The sequence below is a fragment of the Eupeodes corollae genome, chromosome 1 (assembly GCF_945859685.1).
Source record: "Eupeodes corollae chromosome 1, idEupCoro1.1, whole genome shotgun sequence".
Classification (NCBI taxonomy): Eukaryota; Metazoa; Arthropoda; class Insecta; order Diptera; family Syrphidae; genus Eupeodes; species Eupeodes corollae.
Genome location: NC_079147.1, coordinates 299,586,023 through 299,596,692, shown reverse-complemented (window position 1 = coordinate 299,596,692; position 10,670 = coordinate 299,586,023).

The following is a 10,670-nucleotide window of genomic DNA, read 5'->3' as shown; positions in this document are numbered from 1 at the left end:
AATCTACGTTTAGATTAAGTCAATGCTTGAATATAAACTGAACTAGTAAATCGAAAGAAATACAAAAATGCATTCTCACTTAAGGTTAACAAAATTGCTGAAGACCCACCAACTTTGGTGGTTGATAGTATTTCAAAAGAATATTACACCTTAACTTCATCCATATTATTCGCTCTCATCTTTAATATGGAAAGTGATGTTTTTGAAGGTGAATTGACGTCAAGTGTTAAAGATGACGTTACTCAACAAATTTAAATTAGCTTCCCATCAATTGCCTCAAGTTTAAAAATATTTAAATTCAGCTTAGTTAAGTTCCACTTTACAATCTTCACAACTCCCATTCCTACCATCCAGCGAAAAACTTTACGTTTAAACAAAGAAAAAAAAGTATACAAACAACTGAATCAAATTAAAGAAAAAAACAAAATTATTTAAATAAAGAAAGAAATTTATATAGAAACGATTCAAATGCAAAGGAAACAAAACAATATTTAGTAAATAGTTATTTAATTGTAATTATTATATAAAAATAAAACAAAAACAAAAAAAAACGATTGATGTAAATGTTCGCATAACAAAATAAAGAAAAAAAAAGAAAACTAAAAATATATTATTATAAATATTCCTGCATTATCCTATCAAAAGTTAAACAAAAACAAATAAGTTTAAAAATAAAATCTATTTTTAAGTAAATCATTTAACAAAAAAACAAAAAAAAAATACTTAACTTTATTAAAAATTTAACATGAAAATACACTTAAGAGCTACAATTTCATAGAAAAATAATTTTTCTTTGATAAGAATATTTTTCTAAGAAATTGTATCCTAAGTGTGGTTTATTATAATAATAATTTTAACAAAACACAAAACACACGAATGAAACTGAATTGTAAACTGATATATTCCACTTGTCAAGTCTTTTTATTGTATTTTTCTTTATTTCTTCTTCCATAAATATATTCTCTTGTTTATTCCTTTTATTTTGTATTCTTTTTTCTTTTTTTTTATATTGTTAAACATTTTTAAAAGTTAAACAATTATGTTAATTAATATCTAAAAAAAATAAAAATAAAAATATTTAAAAAAAGACAGCTTTAAAAATTTGTTTCTTTATTGTAATTTAATGATTTTTTGATTATTTTGTTATTTCTTTAAATAACATTTGCATACTTATGTAATAAAAGATTAAAATTAATAATAATACAAGTATAGGTATGTACATTTTTTTTTTATTGTATTGAAAAAAAAAGTTTAAAACTACAAAAAAAAATATTATTATTATTATATTGTCCATATCTTAATTTTAAGGATATTAAAAAATATATAAAAATAAACATATATATCAAATAAAGAACGATACTGATAAATAATAAGAAAATAACATTCTTTTTAAAATTTGTTTTAATTGGTTTACAAAAACACAAAGAAAATTTGGCTTTGTTGGTTTTATTTTTTAATTTAATTGGTTCTGTTTTATTTTTCTTCTTCTTCAATTTTAATAATTTGTTTTGATTGATTTGTAAATGGTGTAAAAAGAATCCATCTACCTCATAAGTTACACAAAATTCTACCATTCAGTTTTAACATTTATAAATCTTGTAAATATATTCTCGATAAAATATGTTTCGATATTCCATTGTCATATTAAAACCATTTTATTTTTGAAACCCCAGAATTCTATTTCTAAAAAAATGTATTATAAATCGCGTCGGCATAAATTCTATAAAACTGATTGTTTTCCATTAAAGTTATTAAGATTTATATATTGATGTTTTATCAAACCCTCTTTCCAGGAACAAGTTAAAGTAATGGCACACTAATTTTATGGAATCTTAAACTAAAAAAACGTGTATCTTTTCAATTTAAAGATTGTTTCAAAACAGAAATGTTATAATTTTCCAACAGGAAATAGTATACAAAAAGGAAAACGCAACTGGTAAATATTTAAAACAGTAGATGTCTCCAGTTTCGCGCTTCAAGTTGGGTGAGTTCACTTTCCACTTGTGCGCGCCATCTGATCCGCGGTCTTCCTTTACTGCGCTGTCCTGTGGGTGTGGATTCGAAGAGTTTACGGGCCAGAGCATTGGTTTACATGCGTTCTACGTGACCCAGCCATCTTAGTCGTTGGACTATTACCCTTCTGGCTAAGTCTACGTCGCTGTACAGCCCTTACAGCTCGTCGTTCCATCGCCTCCTCCATTCACCTTCGATGCATACGGGACCGTAGATCACACGAAGAACTTTTCTCTCGAACCGACCCAAGGTGCTTTCATCCGCTTTTGTCATAGTCCATGCTTCTGCACCGTATAACAGGACGGGGATGATAAGGGTCTTATATAGCAACACTTTGGTCCCTCGAGAGAGGACTTTACCACTCAACTGCTTTCTTAGCTGTTGTTTTCTGCGTTTACAGTGAAACCCAGGTAGACGAAGTCCTTGACTACCTTAAAGTTACGTCTGTCGATGGTGAGGTTTTGACCCAGACTTCGGTGTTGTATGTCCTTTCTTGACGATAGCATGTACTTTGTTTTGCCCTCATTAACCTTTAAATCAGCATCATGGCAGCGCATCACCTTGTCTAAAACCTTTTTTGACATCGAAAGGTTCTGTTTAGTTGTTTCCAACCTTCATGGAGCAGCGTGAATTCTCCGTGGTCATGCTGCACAAACGGACTAGTTTGAATGGGATGCCAAAACTAGACATGGCTCTATACAGCTCGTCTCTGTAGATCCTGTCATATGCGGTCTTAAAATCTATTAAAAGATGGTGGGTGTCAATTTGGTGTTCTTGGCTTCTTTTCCAGGATCCGCCGTAATGTGAATATTTCATCAACTGTGGACTTTCTTGGTCTAAAACCACACTGATAAGGACCTTTCAGGTTGTCGACGATGGGCTTTAGACGTTCACATATTACGGCAGAGAAGATTTTATAGGCGATGTTAAGTAGACTGATTTCTTTATAGTTGGTGCAGTTTAGAGGTTCTCCTTTTTTTCAGGATCGGGCAAACAATACTGAGGTTCCATTCATCGGGCATTCTTTCTTCCGACCATATCTTACAGATAAGTTGGTGCATGCTCCTAACCAACTTATATCTAGCTGCTTTAAAGAGCTCGGCATTCAAGCCATCCACTCCAGCGGCTTTATTAGACTTCAGCTTAGATATGGCAATCTTTACTTCATCTTAGTCGGGAGAGCGGGATTGTTGGCTTTCGTCGTCTATGTTGAATGGATCATCCTGCCTGACAGCGGAATTCGGTTCGAAGTCGCCGTTATACAGTCTGCAGAAGTGGTCCTTCCATATCCTCAGCATTGACTGCGTTTCCACTATGATGTTTCCACTTTCGTCTTTGAAGCCGTCGGTTCTAGGTATATGTACCTTTGAATTTCATTTTACCTGGTCATAAAACTTTCGAACTTCATTCTTGCTCTTGAACCTCCCAACATGTTCGACCGCAGGCTTCTCATGCCCTCTCTTTTTCCTTCTGAGAAGTCGGCGTTCCTCTCGCCTCTTCTGCTCATAGACTTCATGAGCAGCTCTCGTCCTTTTATGCAGCGCCGCTTTGCGTGCCTGTTGTTTGGCTGCATTTGCCTACCGACATTCCTCATCAAACCAGGGGTTCCTTGTTGGTGGCTGTTTTTTAACCCAGCACATCAGAGGCGGCTTCTCTGATTGCATCTTGGCAATGTTGCCACTGGTTTTCGATAAATTGTGTTGCCGGCAGAGGACTTCGAGAGAGGTTACTTGTAACTTGTAAGTGCTTTGTGGATGTTGAGGTGTGGAAAACGCGTACTGATACCATGACGTTTGGCCCGGCAGCAAAATCTATAAGCCTGAATCCGCTGTCGGAAGTGTTGTCGTGCAGGCTGTTCTTCCCGATTATTCCACCAAAGATGTCTATCCTTCCTAGCTTGGCATTAAAATCGCTTAGGAAAATTAGGGGACGTGCGCGCATATCAGGCTAATGTTGCCAGATTAAGCCTTGATGCGTATGGTCATGAGGCGCTCATTGATGCACCTATAATCCAAGACATGTTGCCTAAGTCTGGCTCTAATGACGAAGCCACATCCAAATAAGCGCTGCTGGTTTTCGTGGTAGCAGTCACCATAATAAATATTGCAGTTTTTCATCCTCTTTTTGCCCGGTCCATCCCATCGTATTTCCTGGATGGCGGTGATGTCTGCTTTATAGCGGCCTATTGCCTCCGATAATTCGTCGGCCGCATGTAGTCTGTTAAAGGACCTAACATTCTACGTGCATATCCGAAGTTCGTTGTCCTTAATTCGTTTGCGTTGGTTGTCAACATTAAATCCGTTCGTATCCGAGGATTGTTGGTGCTTCGCAACTATGAAAGCTTTTACGTGGCCAGGAAGTCACCCCCAACCTGGAGGGCCAGATCCTAAGTATAACTCCAAGGATGGTTAGCCGGAGAAAACCACTCCGCTCCGAATAGTTCGAAGAAGCCCTATAAGGTGTTCACTAAGTAGTTCAACCTTACTGGAACTGTAGACGCCACCATGATTCTATCTCGGGAATTCCTCCGCTGCCGTCTGGATAAGGAGAGGTGCCTTAGTGGAAATACCTCTCCCCACCTCTCTCGTTTGCTGCCCCCAACAACTTTCCACTGGGGTTGGAACCCAATCTCCAGTTGAGTTACTGGGCACCCGATGTTCACCACGGGGGGTGAGAGTAGGAGTTAATAGACAGAGGTTGGTTTTGAGAAAAACCTGTTGACGCTTGTGTCCTCTTGAATACACATGTCTACCATTTGAACATGAATTGATTTGCATTTGTCGTTGAAAATATAATTTTTCATTTTCTTTTTTTTGTTATTATAATATAAAAATTATTTGCAAATACAAACGGAAAACTCTAAATGCGCTAGGGTTATCACTGAATATTTTGATGCGATAGATTTGACGTTTTGAGTCTTTAATGGCTGAATCACAAACATGCTTCGTGGGCCTGATTCGAGGTTGCTTTGAATAACATTTCTATTATTTCATACCTCCAAAGAGAAAATATTTAGTTTGTTGACATTTTTTACAGCTGTTAAGCTGTCAGACAAAGCAAATGTTCAGATAATTGAACTTACGATTGTCAAACGAAACGTGAGGTCGAAACTCCATTGTGATAGAATGCATTGAATTCCTATGGCTGAACTCGTAAACGTCAGGTGAAGGCGAAGCTGAAGCTGTTTGTGATTTAGCCATAAATTAACGAATGTTTTGACATTTGAAGCGAGTTTAATCTAAGCGAATCGCAAGTTTTTAAGCTCGCTTCTCTACGAGGGCCAAAAGCTCTATGCCTCCTAAAAATAATACAACGATATGCATTTAGCTTCCAAACTTATAATTCTAGAGGCCTAGGATAACATTGCATTTAAACGTTATTTTACACGATCTTAAAATACTAAAGGTTCGACGCGCGGGGTCTTACACTTTAAATAATTGAATATTATTTTAAGTGTGTGCAATTGGGATAAAAGCACAACATAATCATCACTATTACAAAATAATTTAATTTAATAATCGACCCACCTTATTATCTATCTAGATGATTGTGATATGAATGTCTAACTTTTGGGCCATATCGAGAATTTCCCTCGGAATAGTTTGTTTTTCATTGACATATTTTCAGATATCGTAGATATCATAATCCAATAAAATAAGAACCTAGTTTCTTTTGAGATTAGTTTCCGATCTCAATTTAGGGGCAAAGTTTTAAGCATTATCATTTTGAGGAAAACGTTATATATTTTGTTCGGTAAGCTTTTTTTAGCCAATTATGATTTAGAATTTGAGGGTCATTAAATTTGTAAATTGTCTGATTTAAAAAAAATCCTTAATTTCTCTAAATAACGGGCTTAAAATCTACGTATATTGTTTGTCATTATAAGTATTTTTATATTTTATTATTTTAATTGCCAACTTCGAAGCATAAAAATGGTGAAATATCATCAATAAGCAAATTGAATGCAACCGTTTTTATGTTTGAAAGTGTATGTATACTACCTTACCGACTAAAATGCCTATAAATATGCAACAAATGTGTGCATGACTATAAACCGTGAACATTTAATGGGAAGTCTATTTCTAATCAGTTTAAAATTTGAATTGGGTTTACATCAATTTTATACTTTCTCTATTTCTATTCCAGAAATATGTATGTCATTGTAAATCTTCCACGAAATACAATTCGAACAAAACATTTAATATAATGATAAACTGCAAGTGAAATCCTATCGATACCTTTGACCATGTCCTGGGACATAATTTTAACATATAATTCAAAAGTAGGTTTTTCTCATAATAATTTAATTAATTTCCATTGTATATACATTTATCTTTGATTTTATTTGATTTTCTTTCATTAAAAGAAAAAACATTCAAACTTGTTCTCACTTACAGCACCTACACAAAATCTTCAATCTAAAAAACAAACACACATTCAACACCCATTTATTTTTAATAAATAGTGGAATTGTATAAAATTTATAATATAAAACTGTAACACTCATAATAAATTTATTACATTGCAACAAATGTACCTTTAAATTAACATAAATACACATTTTCTTATTTAAATAAAAAAAATATGCATATATATATTTAAAAATTAAATATTTATCATATGAAAAATATTATGTGTTCAATTCTTATTAATCAGGTTAGTTAAAAAAGCTAAAGCATTAAAATTTTAACCTTTGTTTGGATTTGATTCTTAAAAATAAAACAAAAAAAAAAACAAAAAGAAAATACAATATTAAATACAAATGTAAAAAACATCAACAAATATTTAATAAATGTGTATAGAATATTATCTAGATTAAATAAATTTATTCTGTAAATAGTTTTGATATTTTTAATGAAATAATGGAAAAGTAATACCTGTGTAGTAGGTAAAGAGAAAAAACTAAACCTTAATTATTGGAATTCATAACGTTTCTAACACTCTATGTTTGGAAAACAAATATACTAGAAAAAATGTGTAGGTATCTAGGAATAAATCCAAATAACGGGTTTAAAGTCTTATATCTTTATTTTGACTAAAAACACGTTAAAAGGGACATGAGTACCAATTATGATGATGATGAACAAAACTCCCAGGTAGGTAGGTAGAAATGGCGATCTCAAGGCAACCTAGCCTGAGATCCAATTAGCTCTGTAGTGCGCCGTTTTGGTACCAAAAACTCGTTTGACCTGTGATTGAAAGGGATAGATTGATAGAGAAGCTTCATAGCGATTATGTTAGAGCCATTTTGTCGCATTGAGAAAAAAGATTAGGTCTCTAATCTTTGTCTCAGATAGCTCATAAAGTTCGTGAAGGAATGCTTTACCAAAGTATTTCATTCTAGTGTTTGCCAAAGCAGGACATTTGCAGAGGAAATGGATTATCGTTTCACTTTCTCTTTGGTCACTACAGCTACGGCAAAAGGTGTTGTCAGAGATACCCAACTTCTCCGCATGAACTCCTATATGCCAATGTCCGGTACAAACCGCAACAATCCTGGCTATGTCTTGCCTTGGCTTGCATAGAAGGTCGTTTTTACGGGTTTTGTTATAGGATATAGATATAATGCACTTGGGTAAATTGCTCCACCTTCGGTCTGATTCAGTTTGGTAGATAGAAAAGATTTTACTCTTCTTAGCACCAAGAGGAATGTTAACCATTTCCGCAAGTGAGCTATGAAGGGCCGATCCTTGCCTGGCTAGCTCGTCAGCCCGTTCATTTCCCACGATACCACTATGGCCCGGAACCCAGATCAGGGTGACACCGAGGTTAATATTCAGGTTCGCAAGCTCACCGCGACATTGCTGGACGAATTTAGATGAGGATATGGCCGAGTTAATGGCTTTGACAGCTGCATGACTGTCTGTAAAGATAGCTACATTTCGGTTTTGGTTTTGTTTAAGTATCTTAGATGCCTCCCTTATTGCCAGCAGTTCAGCCTGAAAAACGCTAGCAAAGTCAGGAAGCCTTAATGATTTGGCTACATTTAGGGACTCAGAAAAGATCCCAGAACCAATTCCACACTCCATCTTTGAGCCGTCAGTAAAGATGGTTGTGTCGAAACCTATCGACACGATGTCAATGTCATCCTCCCAATCTTCTCTCGATGGGAAAATAACCTTAAAACCCTTACTAAGGTTTAAAGTAGGAGTGCAGTAGTCAGTGTCTACCGAGATAATATCTGAGGGAATTAATTTCGTAGTGTTGCTGTGACCATAAGGTTTTGACAACTAGCTGTTTGATTCCTTCAGCCTAATAGCGCTGCAGGAAACTATGTATTTAATAAAAAGGTCGATTGGTAGAAGATCCAAAATAACGTTTAAGGTGTCCGTTGGGCAAGTACGCATGGCCCCTGTGGTGCCAACGCAAGCTGTTCTCTGAACCTTCTTTATCTTATTAATGTTATAGGCTTTGCTAAGAGCAGGCCACCACACAATCGAACCATATGTGAAGAATGGGCGTACTACGGCTGTGAACGTCCATAAAATCATCTTCGACTGAAGTCCCCACTTTTTGCCGAAAATTTTGCTGCAGGCGTAGAAGGCAACACAGGCCTTCTTAACCCGTACTTCAATATTTAGTTTCCAGTTTAGTTTAGGGTCGAGTATAACTCCCACGGTAGTACCCGTGGCATGATGGTTAGTGCGTTGGACTGTCATGCAAGGGGTCTTGGGTTCAATCCCTGCCTGTGCCACCTTAATTTAAAAAAAAATAATTTTCGCGGGTACTGCCTCTTGCGAGGAATTGACAAATCCTTCAAGAGTAATTCTTGTCATAAAAAAGTGCTTTCTCAAAACTAGCCGTTCGGATTCGGCCTAAAATTGTAGGTCCCTTCCATTCCTGACAACAGTACTCGCACACAGGAATGGTTGAGAGTCGTAAGTCACTAGGCCCTCGTTCACAACGGACTGTTGCGCCACCCCATTTGATTTTTTTGACAACTCCCAAATATTTTGCACTGGAAGACAATGATAGGATTTGACCATTGAGTCGAGGTAGCGTGAAGGGCGGTACTTTAGTTTTGGTGGTAAAGAGCAACAGTTCAGTTTTACTTTGGTTAACTCCTAGTCCACAACTAGTGGCTCAGCTGCTAACTTTCTTCAAAGCTGACTCCGTGATTTCACTAATCACAGAGGTGTACTTTCCTGACACCAATAGCACCAAATCATCCGCGTAGGCTACCGCCTTCGCTCCACATCTCCCTAATTTAACGAGAATTGTATCCATGACCAGAAGCCATAGAAGAGGCGAAAGGACACCATCCTGGGGCGTTCCCCTACTCACGTGTTTTGTTGCGATTGTGTTGCCTAGAGTGGCTTGAATCTTCCTACCACTGAGCATGGAAATAATCCATTCTTGAATGAAGTCTTCTACACCGAACTTAACGAGCGATTCTTCTATGGATTCTGTAAGGACGTTGTTTAAAGCACCTTCTTTGTCTAAATTCTTTATAATGGATTGTTTGTTCTACAGTAGTCAGTACGCACTACTTCATGGAGGGCAGTCTCCGTAGATTTGCCCTTAAGATAAGCATGCTGAGAGCTTTCGAGAGGTCGTCCAACAAGGATTTCTCTAATATGGTAATCAAGAATTCGCTCCAAGGTTTTAAGCACAAAAGATGTTAAGCTAATTGGTCTGAAATCCTTTGCGGATTCGTGACCCACTTTCGGGATAAAAACTACTTTGACCTGTCTCCACGACATGGGCACATGTTTCAGAAGGAGACATGCTTTGAAAATTTGTTCCAGCCATGGAGCTGCCACATCATGCAACTTTTGAAGCATAACTGACAGTATGCCATCCAGAGCCGGATTAACCATGTCATGGGCCCCTAGGCAGAGTAATTCTTGGGCCCTTTTCCGATGGTTTTTCGATATTATAAGCTCTTTTTGAGCTAGGTTAGAAGGTGTAGGTAACCTCCTGAGGAATAATCAGCTATAATCTGTCATTTTATAAATCTTAACTAAAACATTTGAAACATCTTAGACAACAGTCTGCAGTTGATATATAAATTAATAACTGTAGTAAATATATGCAGTGATATCTCAACAAAGCATATATGTATAACAACTTCATGGTTCTCAGACAATTTCGATTAACTACAAGTTATTAGAAATTATCTTGCATTCATAAGGTATATAAGTATACTTACGGTTTCATTATAAAACTGGAGAGTTAAATAATACGCAAAAGTTTCAATTTTGGTTTTATTATTATGTAATAAAAGAAAGAAAAATGTTTTTTCCAAGTTAAGTTTTAATATTGACTTTTCTAATTTTTTTTGAAACAAAATCGCTTATTATGTCTTGAAAATTGACCTCATCCAGAACATCGTTTTCTATCGCCATTATTGCTAACGAATTCAATCGCTTTTGGGACATTGATGAACGCAGACAATTTTTTATAAGTTTTAGTCTTGAAAAATGACGTTCACCAGTCGCGTTAGAAATCATCAAACTTCTATATATTTTTAAGGCTATCATAACATTTGGGAACGTTGATTGGACCATTTTATCTGAAATTATTTTGAGTAACTTCTCGGCATCCACAATTTTAGATTTTTCTGGTGCATCCCCTGATTGCAACATAAACAACTTGAATTGCACCATCTCATTAGTAAACTGTGGCTCGATGTCGTCAGAATAATATTCAATGAA